The sequence below is a fragment of the Cryptomeria japonica genome, chromosome 2, assembly GCF_030272615.1.
Source record: "Cryptomeria japonica chromosome 2, Sugi_1.0, whole genome shotgun sequence".
Taxonomy (NCBI): Eukaryota; Viridiplantae; Streptophyta; class Pinopsida; order Cupressales; family Cupressaceae; genus Cryptomeria; species Cryptomeria japonica.
Window position 1 is genome coordinate 345,785,627 of NC_081406.1, and position 18,801 is coordinate 345,804,427.

An 18,801-nucleotide genomic window follows, 5' to 3' on the forward strand; every position below is an offset into this window, starting at 1 on the left:
ATCAACAAAGACCAACTATCAAAACTTTCTTTCGAAGATAATTCACAAACATTGGTGAACCCCTTGGATCAACACTAAAGACACTTCTTGCAAACAAATTGATCACTTTACCAGAAAAAAGGAACTACGAACCTCAAATCAAACCACCTTGGTGGAACGATAATCAGTATTGAAATTTCCATTGAAACAAAGGACATCTCACAGATAATTGTCAAAAGTTGAAACATGTCATACAAGACTTAATTGATAATGGTGTAATAACTATGGATGGATATACAACAAATGAATCTCATACCACCTTTAAAACTCTGCTTCCAAACTATGAGAAAGGTGAGTCATCAACAACAAACAATGGTAAGGGTAAAGAAAAGGTAAACTACACGCATACATATGACAATGTGGTGAATGTGATTGTAGTTAAAGAAAAATAAAATCAAGAACATGCTCAGTCTATCACAAGCAGCAAAGCCAAAGTTGTTTTTCCGGGTTCTACAACAAACACATCATCCACTACACCAAAACAATACAATCTAGTGGAACAATTGCAGAAAACACCTACCCAAATATCAATCTTGGAACTTTTAAAACTTTCACCTGCACACAAGGAGATTCTTGAACGAGCATTAGTAGATACAACCGTATCCAAAGACCTTGATATTGATCAATTCCAAACCATGGTGGGACACCTCACAACCCCTCATTGCTTATCATTCATTGACGAAGATGACATGTCCTTGCAACACCCTCACAATGCTCCCTTACATATTGAAGTCCTTATTCACAAAATGTGAGTCAAGCGTGTTCTAATAGATGGTGGATCTGGCCTAAATTTTTCTCATTGAGTCTTGTTTGTGCCTTAGGATATTCAGAAGATGTAGTTGATGTATGGAAAAGGATCACTATAAAATCCTATGATGAAGAAGAACGTTCCTCCAAGGGAATTGTGATACTACCAATCAGAGTGGGACCTCTACAAAAAGACACAACATGCCAAGTTCTAGACTTGGACCTATCATATAATGTGCTCCTAGGGAGACCATGAATACATGACTTGCAAGCTATCCCATCAACCTATCATCAATGTGTAAAATTTCCCTACGAAGGACAAGAAATCACAATATCTACAGGTGCAAATCCATTCCAATATTGTAGCAATCTAAAAATGGGTCAAGAAGTAATTGTTCCACATAACATGGAGGTAACATCTTCAAGCACACAATCCAAGGAAAAGTCATTCGCCTCTATTCTATCAAGTATGGAAAAACAAATGCAGCTAAGAGATCAAGGGAACAGAGAATACTCAATATCACAATTACCACTTTCTCCTAAATCCTTGGGAAACCCATCAAGTTCTAAACAACAACCAATTGTGAAACATCTTCCAATATTTGATGGAGCATTTATTAGTGTTGGAACCTTATTAGAGGAAACATAAGACAAAGATGTATTGCAATGGCTATACAAAGATGAAGAAGTTCAACAAAAGGTCAATAATGTCTGAATACCTATGGAAAAATATGGAAAAGGATTAAACATTCTTTGAAGGATGGGATACACTAGGACAGGCCCTATCGAAAAAAGAAAGGAAGGTATCTCAAAACCTATTGAGCCTCATACTCAGCAGACTACAGATAAAGTAGGTTTAGGGTATGGACAAGTCACTATACCAGAAGACACATCTTTTAGTCAACAACAAGAGGAATATGAAAATAGACAAGAACAACTGGCAATTGAAAGGGAAGAAAAATCAGTTAAGCAACAAGCACAAGCAAACACAAAATGGCAAAAGAAGCAAGCTTCAAATCAATAAGAGAAACAAACTAAAAACATCTGTCAAGCAACATTAAATATCAATCAAAACAAGAAACAAGCTAATATAAGTTCTAGAGAACTCATAGAAAATTTGACAAAACTCAATCTCAGTCTTGAAGAAGTTGAATATGAAAGAAGGAAAAGTATAGCCAGAAAAGGAGAAGAAATGCTATATGACCAAATCTGTAGACTACAAGCTGCAAGTGATACAGATTCTAATGAATGGGAATGGGATTCCTATCACTCTGAAGAATCAGCTGAATAAAAATGCTTTGAAGGAGATATAGAAGTCAGTATAGTTCACATGTATGCAGGACAAACATTAGAACTAGTTCACTTGAATTAGAATCACATTTGGCTAACTTGGACTTAACCGAGGACAATCAGGAACTTCTTACGCGAGATCATTCTAATGAGAGTACCGTTCTAGACATCGACACACATATTGAAAACTTTGATACCTCCATCATGACCCTTGAAACATACCAACCTGAAGATCCCCTACCTTTAATCCACCCCGAGCTTATTGATTGGGAAAATGAAGGACATACTACCATTGATACCTTTCCAAATGACCATGCCATATTTGTATATCTTAATGCAATCGAACCTGTAACAACTCTCACCAGTAATCTCAGCAACACATCTTCCAGTCATGTGGGTGCCAAATCTCCTAGTCACAAAAGGGAAAATAAAGAAAAGAATATTAGGTCTAATGCTGAAAACCATTTATTGGCAACATTAGACCAAGAAAAAGTAAAAACAAAGGATGCATCTAACGGTGAAAACCTCCTTGAGGCGTCGGAAGATGGGAGATTTGACACTTTACCTGAGCACTACCAAGAAAGATTATCCATTTTGATCGAACCAACATAGGCAGTTAACATTGGCACAACAAAGCAACCAAAGATTCTTCATCTGGCAACATCTCTATCAGAGGTAGAAATGCAACAATATGTGGAATTCTTCAAATGATGGCAAATCAATTTTTCCTGGTCATATGTAGACATGACAGGGTTAGATCCAAAGCTTATTATGCATCACTTGAATGTTAATCCAAGAGATAAACCAGTCAAACATAAATTAAGAAAAATGCATCCTCATATTGCTCTTCTAGTCAAAGCAGAACTAAAGAAATTACTGGATGTCGGATTCATCATACCTGTAGCATATCCTCAATGGGTATCTAACGTTGTGCCTATTTCAAAACCAGATAAAAGCATCAAAATATGCACAGACTTCAGAGATCTTAATAACACATGTCCAAAGGATGACTTTCCTTTGCCTAACATCGACATCATTGTAGATTTAACTGTTGGACACTCTATGTTTTCTCTAATGGATGGTTTCTCTGGATACAATCAGATCAAAATAGCACCCGAAGATCAAGAAAAGACAACTTTTACATACCCATGGGGTACTTTCTGCTGGAACGCCATGCCTTTTGGATTAAAGAACACAGGTGCTACATATCAAAGAGCTATGACAACTATATTCCATGACATGATGAATACATTCATGGAAGATTATGTGGATGACATATTAGCTAAATCCTACAACAGAGAAGAACATATAGACATACTGGAAAAGATCTTTGACAGGTTAGAACAATACAAGGTAAGGCTAAACCCTAAGAAATGTGCCTTTGGTGTTACTTTAGGAAAGCTATTGGGATATATTATTTCAGTAAGAGGAATCGAAGTAGATCCAGCTAAGGTAAAAGAAATCATGGAAATGGCATCTCCCAATAATATCAGTCAACTAAGATCACTACAAGGAAGACTCCAGTCAATTAGAAAATTTGTGGCTCAATTAGCAGATAAATGTCAACCATTCACTCACCTATTGCACAAACATGTTAATTTCAAATGGGACCATCAATGTGAAGAAGCATTCAACAAGATCAAAGCATATCTCATGCAACCACTTGTTCTAATGTCACCAATTCTAGGAAAACCATTATTACTCTATGTATCAACTACCTAAGCATCATTGGGAGTTTTTCTCGCACAAGAGGATAAGGAAGGAAAAGAACGAGCCATCTACTACATCAGTAGAACACTAGTGGGATATGAGATTAACTATTCATCAACAGAAAAAGCATGCTTGGCAGTAGTTTTTGCTTCTCAAAAACTACGACACTATCTACTATCTCACTCCATCAAGTTGATAGCTAAAATCGATCCTCTGAAGTATTTGCTCAGCAAAGCCACATTGACAGGACGACTAGCAAAATGGATCATGATTTTAAGTGAGTTTGATATCAAATATGTTGACAGAAAATCTATCAAGGGACAAGTCATCGCAAATCAACTAGCAGAGACACCACTTCAAGATAATCATCCTCTACAGATTGAATTTCCTGATGTTGATATCTTGATAGTTTCAACAAAAGTATGGGAACTATACTTTGATGGTTCATATACACAACACAGATCAAGAGCAAGAATTCTTTTCATCACACCACAAGGGCATACAATCCCGAAAGCATACAAATTAAGCTTTCCATGCACAAACAATATAGAAGAGTATGAAGCATTGGTAACAGGTATCAAAATGGCTGTAGAATAGAATATTAAACAACTTCAAGTCTTTGGAGACTCTCAGCTTGTCATTAATCAGATCAATGATGACTATCAAACAAAAGATGACAAACTCATGCCTTATAAAAAGATGGTGGATGATATCAAGAAGTACTTTGTAGAAATAATTTTTGAACAAATCCCAAGAAATGACAACAAAGCAGTAGACACCATGGCTACACTTGCTTCTCTATTACAGACACAAGAAAATCAATAGTGTTATGAATTCCTAGTTGAAGAGTTGTTTCATCCCGCCTTTAATTGTCCTGATTCCCAAACCATCTGTCAACTTATTGGACACGATTCCTCCCGCTATGACCAAACTTACACATACCTAAAAGATAATATCTTACCTCCTGACTTATCAAAGAACCAAAAGAGGAACTTTATTTGCCAATCATCTCATTATACTCTCATCGTAGATACCCTGTATAAATGAGGTCTAGATGGTACTCTCTTAAGATGTCTCGAACAAGAAGAATATGAGAAGGCCTTATGTGAAGTCCATAACGACATTTGTGGCACTCATTCAAGTGGTCTTAACCTTTCGAAAAAACTCATATGCTTGGGCTATTATTGGCCAAATATGGAATGAGATTCTTTCAAGATAGCTAGAACATGCAAACAATGTCAGATCCATGGGAATTTGATCCATGCACTAGCACAAGAACTACATGCTTTAGCAACATCTTGGCCTTTTTGTCAATGGGGACTTGATCTAGTAGGAAAGATAAATCCTTCCTCATCTAAAGGACACAAATTCATCCTTGTAGCTACTGAATATTTCACAAAATGGATTAAAGCGGTACCTCTCATAAACATCATAGGAAAACAAATTGCTGCATTTATCTTGAATTACATCATCTATCGCTATGGAATACCAATGACCATTATCACTAATAATGGGCGACTATTCAAAAATCAAGTTGTACAAGAGCTATGCTATAAGTTCAAAATTTAGCACATATTCTCCACACCATATTATCCACAGGGAAATGGCCAGGCAGAAGCATCTAACAAAACTATACTGAAAATCCTCAAATAGACAGTGAACGATGCTGGGAAAGATTGGCATATTCAAGTCAACCCTACTTTATGGACTTATCGCACCAGTATCCGCACACCAACAGGTGCCACACCTTTCTCTCTTGTATATGGATCAGAAGCCATATTGCCAATTGAAGTAGAGATACCTTCTCTACGTGTATCACTAAAAGGTCTCATCCCAGATGAAGAACAAAGAGTATCTAGACTGCAAGAGTTAGAACTGATCCATGAGTGCAAACACAATGCCTTTGATCATCTAAAGGTATATCAGCAAAGAATGTGTCGGAGCTATAATCACAAGGTGAAACCATGAATCTTTCAAGTGGGAGAACTAGTGCTAAAGGAAAATCCATGCAACTAGGAAGATCGAGAAAAGAAAGGCAAATTTGAATCAAACTGGTTGGGTCCATTTGTGGTCACAACAGTATTTGGGTTAGGAGGATATCAACTATCAACATAGGATGGAGGTCAGATCGAGGAACCTATCAATAGCATGCACCTGAAGAAGTTCTATGTCTAAAAAATAAAAAAAAATAAAAAACAGTGAAAAATTGGAAAAAATAAAAAAATAGTGAAAAATCAGAAAAAATAAAAAAAAAAGTGAAAAAAAAAGAAAAAAGGGAAAAATCAGAAAAATCCTAAAAAGTGAAAAAGCAGAAAATCCAAAAAAAAATCAAATATCAGAAAAAGTGCAATAAAAACAGATGGTGAAAACCTGGCAAACAGGCGCTATCTGTCAGCTAGCTCTTCCATCTATTAGTTCATGCATTCATTCTTCCATCAAGTGCTATCCATCATAAGCCTTTATACATACGCAGACATCCCAGGTGGCTCTCTTGCCATGGTTCAGATCATTGGATATATCATAACGAATTTGTTTCTAGGCTTGGGGAAAAATCCTACACCTAGCTGGGGGCAAAACTTTGATCAATTTTGAGCTAAATCAAACAAGTAGAACAAACAGTTAGACAACTCTTATCAAGTGAAAACTGAGACACATCCAACATTGAACACAAGATCAAACTGTCAACTATCAAGATATCACAAAATCAATCTAAGCACATCACATACTTTTCAGTGTATAATATCTTTTGAATAATGATTGTAACATGATTGTTCAACTTTTCTATATTGCTTTTCACTATCATGATTTCTGAGTGACTCCAGGATGTCATTGACTAGAGGAATAAGGAAGAAACGTGATATTTTTCTTGTCTGCTATCTGAAAAATTAATCATTAATATGTGCAAATTTGTCTCAGGACATGATCATCAGAATATCATTGAAGACATTTCCGATTTGTGTATTGAAATGATTAATACTGCCTGTTTTATGCAAACAACACTCAGGTCATCTTAGTTCAATTATACCTCGATGCTTGTGTTAACTTGCTATATAAAAATCTAAGAAAGAAGTGCTCAGGTCATCATGGTTTAATTATACCATCGATGTTTGCACTCACTTCCCACATTTCAAAAGCTCAATGATGACAAAAAATGCAAAATAATCCAGTGACTAGTCCGGTCATAGTTTGCATTCCATTGCATTTTAGCTTGTATTTCATTGTTGCATGGGATCTTACAAGATCCTTTTATCCAAGGCTAAATCTATCACAGGAATCATCAAAGTATCATCACAAGTATATACACAATCAGAATGATGACTCACATCTCTCTCATGATATTATCAACCTAGCGAAAATCTTATGCTATCTCTCTGAACAGTATCAACAATTAGCATATCCAAATATTTCTGCAACTTGCTATCAACAAACTGTTAGTTCTTTATCTAATCAACCTTATCAAATCATATCAATTGATCAAACCTAATCAATTCTATCACGTCTTATACAGGATGTATCCTTCCTGAAGCTAGATGATCTGATTCTGATTCATGTCTTATACAGGATGTATCCTTCTTGAAACCAGATGTTCTGATCATGTCTTATACAGCATGAATCCTTCCTGAAACCAGACGCTTTGATCAATTTTATCTTATACAGGATGAATCCTTCCTGAAACTAGACTGAATCTAATCAATCAATATTTTTCAATCTTACCAATCTAAGCAATGAAGCTAATCAAAGAACTCACATTTTCATCAAACCACAGTTGCATAAATCAAATCAAATCTATCAGAATATCAATCTCGCAAAAATTCCAAACACCAATTATCTCAATTGATCTCCCGAGGGGGCATCATCATACCAGGATTTAGCAATCAAGAGCTGGGGCATCCTATCAAACCAATACCATCATCACAATGAGATTATTCTTTGAATCAACGTGTCATCACACCTCGCTTCAAAGAGGGGCAAAATGTATACACCTAAAAATGGTCTGAAGATAATTAATTAAATAAGCAATTATTTAATTAATCCTCCTTCCCGATTTAATTAAATTCACTGAGCAATTTGATTAAATCTCCCCTTTCATCTACTTATTAATAAATCTAAGGATTTATTAAATAGGTTCATTTCACCTCTTTAATTAATTAATTCAAATTAATTAATTCTCTAATCCAAAATCATTTCTTCTAAATCCATTAATCAATTAAAACAAATTAAAATTATGAGTTGTTGAGATTAATTATCCTTTTCATAATATTTGAATTTTTAAATTCAAATTCTCCTAACTTCTACCACTCCTAAACCTAACCCATTCTACCTACCACCATGTCCCCTTTCATCCAACATCTTCTAGAACCTTTGTGACACTTGTCACTAAGTGTTCCCTTTCATCCAACTCCTTCTAGAAGCCTCTTGATACTTGTCACCATAGAGATGACAAATGTTCCCTTTAATCCAACCCCCTTTCCCAATCTCCTCCAATTTAACCATTGATATCTTCAGATCAATCTCAACCGTTGATTCTTGCCAACTCATCCCTAGCTTTGGAAAATCCTATAAATAAACCTCATTTTGAGCAATATAGATCCCATCTCATTTTTCATCTTATGCATTGTTATTATAGGCATCTAGCTTATAGTTTATCACTTTTAGCAATGTTATCATGCTCCATTTTAGCTTAAATCTTAGTTTAATCATGTTAGATCAATCATTCATGTAGCTTAATCATGTTATTCTTGCTAAGATCATGCATTTTCATCTTTCAAATCCCCCATCTAAGTGTAGTCAAGTCACTGGAATATGCATAATAAGATTTGAGAGCATTTTTCATACTCGCATTTACTAGGAGGCAATAAGTCAATTAGCTATGGTTTTGTCTTTCTTTGATTTAAATCTTCTAACCATGCTTGTAATGATTTATTGAGTGCACTGTGTTTGCAGGTACAGGTACACTTCATAGAGCACGACATTTTTATCATCTGATAGTGAAAAATCATTAGGTTGCTCAATATAAACTTCCTCATCAAGATCCCCATTAAAAAATGCATACTTAACATCCATCTTATAAACCTTGTAGTTCTTATGAGCAGCATAGGCAAGAAATAATCTTACAACTTCATCCTAGCTACAGGTGCAAAAGTCTCTCTATAATCAATTCCTTCCTTCTGAGAAAATCCTTTACAAACCAATCTAGCTTTATTCCTTATAACTTCACCATCCTCATTCAATTTATTCCTAAAAACCCATTTAGTTCCAATAAAATTCTTATTTTTAGGTCGGGGAACCAAAGTCCATGTGTTATTTTTCTCAATCTAGTCTAATTCTTCCATATCTTTCAACCAATATTCATCTTTACATGCCTCAATTACTCATACCTATTCAACTTGTGAAATTAAACATACCTCATTAGTTATTAGTCTTCTTCTTGTCATCACTCCATTGTTCTTATCCCCAATGATCTGATCTTTTGAATAATTCAATCTCACATACCTAGGAGTCTTCTGACTCTCTATTACTCTTCCCGGTTCTTCAGTTAGTGTAGAAGTTTTTGATACTATCATAGTAACTGGTTCAACACTATTCTGATAAAGGTGCTACCAATTCAGATATAATCATTTCCATTGCTGGTTCCTTCTCTTAAATTTTGATTTGACCTCTATTCATCTCATCCACTTTGACATTAGCACTCTCCACAATTCTCTACAATCTCTTGTTATAACATCTATATGCCTTGCTTTCATTAGAATAACCAAGAAATATGCCTTCATCACATCTAGGATCAAATTTGCCAATGATATCATCTCTCTTGGTATAACATTTACTACCAAAGATTCTGAAATACTTAAGTGTAGGTGTATTGCCAAACCATAATTCATAAGGTGTCTTACCAGTTTCTCCTTTGATATGTACTTTATTAAATGTATAAACCATTGTACTTACTGCTATCTCCATTAGATATGAGGTAGACTAGCTTCCATCATCATTGTTCTAGCAACATCCAAGATAGTTCTATTCTTCCTTTCCACAACTCCATTCTACTGAGGTGTCCGGGGAGTAGAAAAGTGTCTTCTTATACCATGCTTCTCACCAAAGTTATGAAACTCACCGGATGTGATTTCTCCACCATGATCTGACCTCAAACATTTAATCTTCCATCCTATCTCAGTTTCCACTTTAGCCTTAAAGATTTTAAACTTTTCAAATGGCTCAGATTTTTCTTTTAGAAAAGTAACCCACGTCATTCTAGAATAATCATCAAAGATTACCATGAAATATCTATCACCTTGAAAACTTTTAACTCTAGAAGGGCGACACAAATCAATATGAATAAGATCTAGAACATCATTAGATTTATCTTTTATACTCCTAAAAGAGGTTCTGACCTATTTCCCCATTTGAAATTCTTTACATATCGGATTATAGGGCTTCACAATCTTAGGTATTCTCTAACTGCCTTAGTTGAACTGATCTTCATAATGCAATCAAAATTCACATGACACAACCTTTTATGCCATAGTCAACTCTCATCAATTTGTGTAATCAAACATGTCTTCTCATCAGAATTCAAATGAAATATATTACCTTTTGTCTGTGTACTGGTTGCAATCTCCAAACCAGATCTATTAATGATTTTGCATTTTCCATCCTTGAACTGTAATTGAAATCCCTTATGACCAATTGTCCTACACTCAAAAGTGATGAATACTAAGAGGGGGGGTGGGGGGGTGAATTAGTATACCAAAAAATACTGTACTCAAACTTCTAAACAGTTTAGTAGATAACCAGTATAACAGATTCACTAAGAAACTAGTTAAGATAAATGCAAACCAAATAGAAAATAAAGCATTTACCCACAAAACCACAATCACCATAACACAAGATATTTGACGTTGAAACCCAAATGGGAAAAATCACGGTGAGCAAAAACCCACAAGTAACTATCTGCAGAATAGGAACCAGATCGGTTAAGGTCAGACCGATTAAGGTCATACAATGTTCTTCACCAGAACAGATCCTATTAGGAATCTAGATCTCTGTTAGGAGATAAGTCCTATCAAAGACTACCTTGTGAGAGGATTTTCAGATCCACAGTTGTGAACCACCTTGTTAGAGGATTTACAAAGGCTTTTCTAGGCCTACCCGGTTAAGGGTTTTAGACTTGTCGAAGATATGAGTAATCAACAAGTGGGTGATCCAGATACTAGCACAACATGCTTGGTTAGATCCTTGATAGCTCACTGTTAATGCATTTCAGCATTACTTTAGTCTTCAATATCTCCACATTCTAACTCTTCACATAGACCTAATCTTCTCTTCTATGATCGTACATACAAAACCCTCATCATCTTTTAAAACCCTAGACATGATATCCTTATAAAGGAGTCTGATTTCATGTCGGTCCAATAGGATTAGATTACAAGTTCCTAGGTACAGTGCATCTAGACTCATTTGGTAACACAACACAAAATCACCACCAAAGTGTCAATGGATGATAACTCATCATAGAAATACCGGTTGGTAAGTCATCACAGAGTAATACGAGTTCATACAATTTACCAATTACTGGTTATGAAAAATGAAGATCTAAAAATATCAACTACCGCTTTGTTCCTTCAAATCACTTGAGATCCTCGAACCACTTGAGGTCTTCATACCGCTTGAGATCTTCAGTCAATTTGTGACCGGTAAACATTTTCTGCAAAACATCGATAATCTAAAGACTATAATACATAATACTGGTTGGAACAATTACCGATTGAGCATAACTCATACATCAAGAAAGTGGGTGTCCATCAGTGACAATCAAAACATCATCAAAATGCCAACAATATCCCCCTTTGGCATTGATGGCAACGCTTAGGAAAATTTTGACATCTAAGTGTTTTTATAACAAAAATATGCCATAATCAAAATTACTCCCCCTAAGCATATACACTATCCCTTTTGCAGAAATTACAATGTATGCTATTCTCTTAAAGTGGTAACATAACATTCACCAAATTTTTTAAATACTACTCCCCCTTTGCCAACAATGAGAAAGTAATGCAAAATAACCCCTGTTTGTCATTATCAACAATTGAGTAAATGTTTATGACAATAAGGAATGAAACTTATCAAAAACAGATTTAAAATCCTACATAAAAGTTTTCATGACTAATAACCATGACTCAAATAATGAGGTAGCAACCTCACTTTCTGTCTGCATCTGGAATACCAGTTCTTCCATAGCACCAATGGTACTCATCTCTTGAGTGACCGTGATGGCTTCTAGATTGAGAAAACATTTCTGAAGAATTTGCAGTCTGGGTAATAAGACCAGTTGGAGCTCCTGCAAATCTCTTGACTGGTTGTTGATCTCCAATTCTATCCTGGCAGTTTGAAGCTGATAGCGATGAACTATTTGCCCATATGTTGTGAAGGAATCATATGGCATCTTGAAGTTGCTTATGTATGCCTACAACTCTAATTGGAGTTTATCTTTTTGTGTGAGCACATCATTGAAAAATAGACGGGGTTGGCTGATTTTACTCAACAGTAGTTTGCCCTCATCCATAGCAACACTTATATCCTTCTGTTATTTCAGAAGGTGTGACCGAAGCTCATTCAATTTCTTAACTAAGACAATGTTGAGTGTCATTTCATGGTTCTTCTTGGCAGTGGATGCAACAACATCCTCCAAGCATTGTACTTGGTCCTCTACAATGGTACAAAGGAGTTTCAACTTAGACAGAGAGGAATAGGTACTAGGGAGGTTTGTACCGGGAATCAAACTGGTAAGGGTGTCAACCGCAGTTTGTATGACATCCCTTTCCTTCTTCCTCCGCAACTCTTCCAGTCTTTCTTGTGCCAGTTTAATGCCTCACAGCAGCTCAGACTCATCAGTTGATTAAAGGTCAATCAGACTGGTGGTGTCAATCAGTTTTGCTTGACCACCAGTTGCCTTGGGAGTCTCCACTTGATTAGCTTTCTCTGCTTCCTTCTCCTTTGCTACTTTTTTCTTTTCCTCCTCTTTCTTCTTTTTTTCCTCTTCTTGTTTCTTCTGTAGTTCTTCCTTCTTCTTGTCTTCTTCCTGCTTTTTCTTTTCTTCCTCCTTCTTTCTTTCTTCTTCCTTCCTTTTGTCCTCTTTTTTATTCTTCTCCTTTTCTTTCCTCTTCTCCTCTTGTTTCCTCTTCTCCTCTTGTTTCCTTTTCTCTTCTTCTTTTCTCTTCTCCTCTTGTTTCCTCTTCTCCTCTTCTTTCCTCTTCTTCTCTTCTTTCCTTTTCTCTTCCTCTTTTCTCATGTCTTCCTCTTTCCCTACTTTTCCCACTTGCCCTTTATTAGTCTTTTCCTTGTCCCGTTTCTCCTTCTCTTCTTTTTCCTTGTCTTGTTTCTCCTTTCCTATGTTCGGAGTGAAATCTTCAACATCCAATGCATCCACATCAATAGTGTCAACCTGTTCTATAACTCTTTCTCCTTCACTGTTAAATACCTCATCTGGTTTGGCTGACAATAGGTTAGGTTCTTTTTCAGCCTTCTTATTAGCCTCAGACACTTGATGTAACCGGACAACATCTTTGGCATGTAAATTTGTGTCCTTCTCTACTTCAGAAGTTCTTCCTTCTAGCAGCCCGAGTCTTCTTCTTCTCATGAAGAAGAGACCTTTATTCTTGTCCATTATCTCAAACAATTAAGAATTAGAGGCATCGGGAAAGTATTGAGCAAATAAATTTTCCCTTATTTCCTGTTCTTTCTCAATGGCAATGAGCCATTTATTATCCAAAGAATTGTATAGAGAATCAGGTGTGACCGATTTGATTTCAGATGGCGACTGGTCATTGACACACAAATATCTAATAACTTCTTGTTCTACTTCTTCTTTCTCATTATCAAAAAAATCATCAAAATATTCTTGTAAGTCATCAAGCACCTTCCTCTTAATATTATTTAAAGTCCTTTGACAATATGTCATAGGATTATAAGAAGAGATGTCTATATTTACCGGTGCAGACATTGCAGGTGCACTACCTGTAGATTTTGCCTTCTTGCTTGATTGCCTGGTTTTCTTAGGTTGTACTTCCAGTTCAGTATCCTCTGACTCTGGTGATTTGTTTTTGGTTTTCTGCTTCCTCTCAAATACTTTAGCAGGAGAAAACTTAGGTTTCTTCTTGGTAGGTGACCGCTTGGTCACTTTTGGGCTAGCTAAGGTAACCGGTGCCGATACCGATGGCACTACCTTGCCCTTTTTCAGTGAAGGATCTTCAACCGATGTTACCCTCTCTAAGTAGGTGCAGGTTCTCTTTTTCTTGGCATCTAGAGGTAAGGCAAGCAGGGTAGAGGCATACCCATCCAACATGTGATACATCACTTCATACCCCATAGGTTCTACCATTTCCTTTATGGGTTCTACCGCTTCCATTATGCATTCATCTACCTTTATGGTGAAGCAGATGTCATCTTCATTTTTCTTTACAATATCTCTAGATATCCTCATCCTCTGGCTCATTTTCTGCTTGAATTCATCAAAGTATTTGTTCAAAACCTCAGGATATCTAGTTCCTACCACTTGAAGATTTTCCCTAATTTGCTTAGATATCGGTTGGTCAGTAGACCATTGAATATCACCTAGTCTAGGAAAATAGCATTGAAAGTAGAAAAATAGGCCGATCAAAAGTTGTCCAAACCTAAACCTTAGAGCATTATCCTGTTTGATGGATTTCAGGTTCAATAGTAGTTGCTTGTGCAAATAGGTACACAAATCAAAAGAGGCACCTTCCTTAATCATTCTGTAGGTGACATTCACTGCAGAAGCAAGGACAAAGTTTATTCTGCTGGCATAAAACACTTGGTAGCCAATCACCATGCAAGCACACTTAACCAAATCATCTTTGATGGTGTTGACAATCATTCCTCGTTGGTCGTTCAGAGAACCGGTGAGCTTGGTCATTTCAGTCTCGATGACCTTCCTTAGGACTAGCACCTCTCCAATGTTACAGAAACCGGTGACGACATGAATTGCTTCCGATGTAATGTCATGTGTGTGCTTGAGGTAAATTTTGTCACCGTGTACTCTGCTCAGGATGATGCAGATGTGATCTTCAGTAAACTCTTTCAGAAAATAAATTGCATTGTGTAGTTTCTTCATCTCTAGGATGCTATATTCTGGTTTTATTTTCTTATCATCCCCACAGAACAGACCTAGCTGAGAATGGATCACTAGAGATCCTAGGTCTTCCAATTTTCAATCAATATATCTTGAAATATCTTCCTCAACTATAACTCTAGTGGGTATCTGGGATAGGGCATTGTATTTCATCTTCTTTTGAATAAAATCCTTTGAGTCTACAGGTGCACTAGAACTGGAGTGCGATGTAGAAGCCATGATTAAATGATAGACAAATTTTTTGAGAAAATACCTTCACACTTTGAAATTTAGGGTTTTGCAATGTCGCTCACAACACACCACTTCGGTTGCCAGATTACCGCTTGGTGTTCTTCACTTGATTGATTGAAAATGATCTCTGGACTCTTCTATAAGATTTTGAATTCACTTTGAATCGCTAGACGAATCGCTCTTGTCGCTCTGCACTTGAAAATTATTCGCTCAAAAATAGATAAGTGAAAATGGTGTCAAAAATCTCTTTTAAACAATCTTTCACCTACCATAATAAATGCTCCATTGCTAGGGTACAAACCCTATTTTTTTCCTTTTAACACTTCAAAATCTTCTGTCGATTGACAGGTAACATATAATGGTTAAGGTCTTTACCGATATAAACTGGGGGTTCAAATATTTCACCGATATGCTCCCCCCAAGCTTTTCTGAAGCTCAATTTGCTAGTTTAGAGACTTCCACACTAGGTGCAGAAATCGGTTCATTTTGTGATACTTCTTCAGGTTTCTTTTTCCGTGTTTTATTCATTCCCACTGGAACGGTTTCAACATCAATCTTCCCTTCTAGAGTGATCGGTATATCATCTGATAGGTTCTTTCTCATTCTACAGGTTCTGGCAGTGTGTCCCGGTTTGTTGCAATGATAGCATACGATTCCAGGTGTTCTCCATGGTCCATTGTTCATACTACCATTCTTCCTTCTATATGTTGCAGTAGTGTGACTGCTACCATGATAGATCAAATAGGTTGCTCTCCAATGAGTTGCCGCTTGATAGCCACTTGACTGATGGTCATAGGCATTATACCGGTTTGGATTCCAATTCACAGTGGGTTCTGGGATAACTCCTTGAGTCCTAGGAGGGAATCTCCCAATGTTGTGCAAAATAGACCTGCATTCAAATTCTCTATGCCCAAACTTGTTGCATGCATAGCAGTTTCCATTGAATCTATTGGATCTAGGCTTGTTGTTTAGAAAATAAGGAAAATTATTATAGGCCTTGCTTCTACATACATTAGCAGTATGTACTTCCTTGAGACAATTGAAGCAAACATGTTTAAACTTTTGCTTACCTTTATCCTTAGATGGTGGTTGCTTCTTTGATGCTTCAACTTTTGTTCAATATCTCCACATTCTAACTCTTCACATAGACCTAATCTTCTCTTCTATGATCGCACATACAAAACCCTCATCATCTTTTAAAACCCTAGACATGATGTCCTTATAAAGGAGTCTGATTTCCTGCTGGTCCAATAGGATTAGATTACAAGTTCCTAGGTTCAGTGCATCTAGACACATTTGGTAACACAACACAAAATCACCACCAAAGTGTCGGTGGATGATAACTCATCAAAGAAATACCGGTTGGTAACTCATCATAGAGTAATACCAATTCATACAATGTATTGATTACTAGTTATGAAAAATGAAAACTGGAAAATGTCAACTACCACTTTGTTCCTTCAAACCGCTTGAGATCCTCAAACCGCCTGAGGTCTTCATACCGCTTGAGATCTTCAGTCAATTTGTGACCGGTAAACATTTTTTGCAAAACACCGATAGTCTAAAGATTATAATACATAATACCGGTTGGAACAATTACCGATTGAGCATAACTCATACATCAAGAAAGTGTGTGTCGATCAATGACAATCAAAACATCATCAAAATTCCAACAAAAAGATTATGCTTTAAACCTTCAACATAATAAACATTTTCAGTATTGTTCTTACCATCCAATGATATAGTTCCTTTTCCTTTGATCATACATGCTTTGTCATCTTCAAATCTAACTAGACCGCCATCAAATTCTTGCAAAGATAGAAACTTCCCTTTATCTCTAGTCATATGATGTGAACAACCATTGTCAATTACCCATTCATCCTTGTCTTCAATTTTAGCAGTAAGTGCCTTCTCTTCAGGTACATTTACTTCCAGTGCTAGAACATCTTCCTTGATATCTAGGAGCACCCATTCCTTCCCATTGCCGAAACCACTAGCAGGGTCTTCTATCGGTTCATCATCAAAATCAGTAATGCCTTCCTCATCCGCTATGCAACTTTATTTGTCTTTGTTTTTCCTGTACGTAAACTTGTTCTGATATCTAGGGTTAGGCTTAAAAGATCTTCTAACTCTTTCTTCAAATCTTGAATTCCTTTTAGGACATCTAGATGCAAAATGACCAATATTATTACATGCAAAACATTTAAAAGGTGCTTTTCCTTCATACTTACTTCCTACCGGTCCTTTAGGTACTCTTCTAGCAAACAGGGCTTCAAGTTGCTCAAATTCCTCATCTTATCTCTTCATATCTTCCAATTCCTTTGCATACAAAGTTTTCCAAACTTTATTACCGGTTGTAGATGTAGATAAATGAAAACCAGGTTCAGTCTTTACAACTCCAAAAGGTCTAAATTCTTCAAGCTCAAAAACAAATAATTTCCCAACCAAGGTATCTATGTTGATAGATGTAGTAGCCATTGTTCTCAATTCATTAATAGTAGCAGCCTTCATTTTGTAATCTGTTGGTAGGGCTCTCAAAACTTTAGATATTATTTCATTTACCCTTTCCATTAATATAGTAATCCTGTCATCTTCTTCTAGCTTTAGGTTTTCATATCTTACCCAGTAACCATCAAGTTTACCACAACATTGAATTCCCATAACAATCTCATTTACCCTTTCCATTAATATAGTAATCCTGTCATCTTCTTCCAGCTTCAGGTTTTCATATCTTACCCAGTAACCATCAAGTTTAGCAATCTTCACTATAGGTTCACCTTCATTAAGAGTCTCCAACTTATCCCATATAGCCTTTCTAAATGATTTGTCAGTTAATCCCATGATTTGCTGATCAGAAAGTGTACACAAGAGGGCTTCTCTTTCTCTACAATCATTCTCAAGCTCCTTATCTAGGTTTGTTGGAGGAGGATTTCCAGATGCCGAATTATAAGGTGTGACACTATTCTGTGTGATCTCCCAAATCTCCTTGCCAAGACATCTCATATGATTCTCCATCGAAATCTTCCATACTATGTAATTTGTTCCATAAAGCCTAAGAATATCTCTCTGAAAGGTAGCCCTAGATGAACTTGAACTGTTAGTTGCCATAGGATCTTAATCAAGCAGTTAAGCTTTCTGTAGAGAGGACCAAAGCTCTCATACCAATTGTTAGATAGTTCAAATAATTGGAAGACAACTGAGAGGGGGGGTGAACCAGTTGTCTCAGATTACTAGAACCTTAAGCAATTAAAACTTTAATACTGGAACCCAAAACATTAATACCAGAATGCTTAAACCAAATACCGAAATAGCAGTTAAACCAATTAAGCATAAAAAATAATCACAGAATAAATACCATCCACATGGAACCAAGATTTATACGTGGAAAACCTGATAAAGAGAAAAACCACGGTGGGAAGCCTACCCACAGTTAGATAATACTTTTGCAGTAAGTATGTGAATTATAATTAAGGGGCCTACACTTGCAGGAAGGCCAATAGCCTAGAGCATACCGGTCATCACAAAAGGAGTCTCAATGACTACATAGAAATCCAGACTACAATTCGGAGAAGTATTTGAATTGCAAAGATATCATATACTATGCCTGAGTATAGTTCTGGTTAAGCTCAATATTAGAGGAA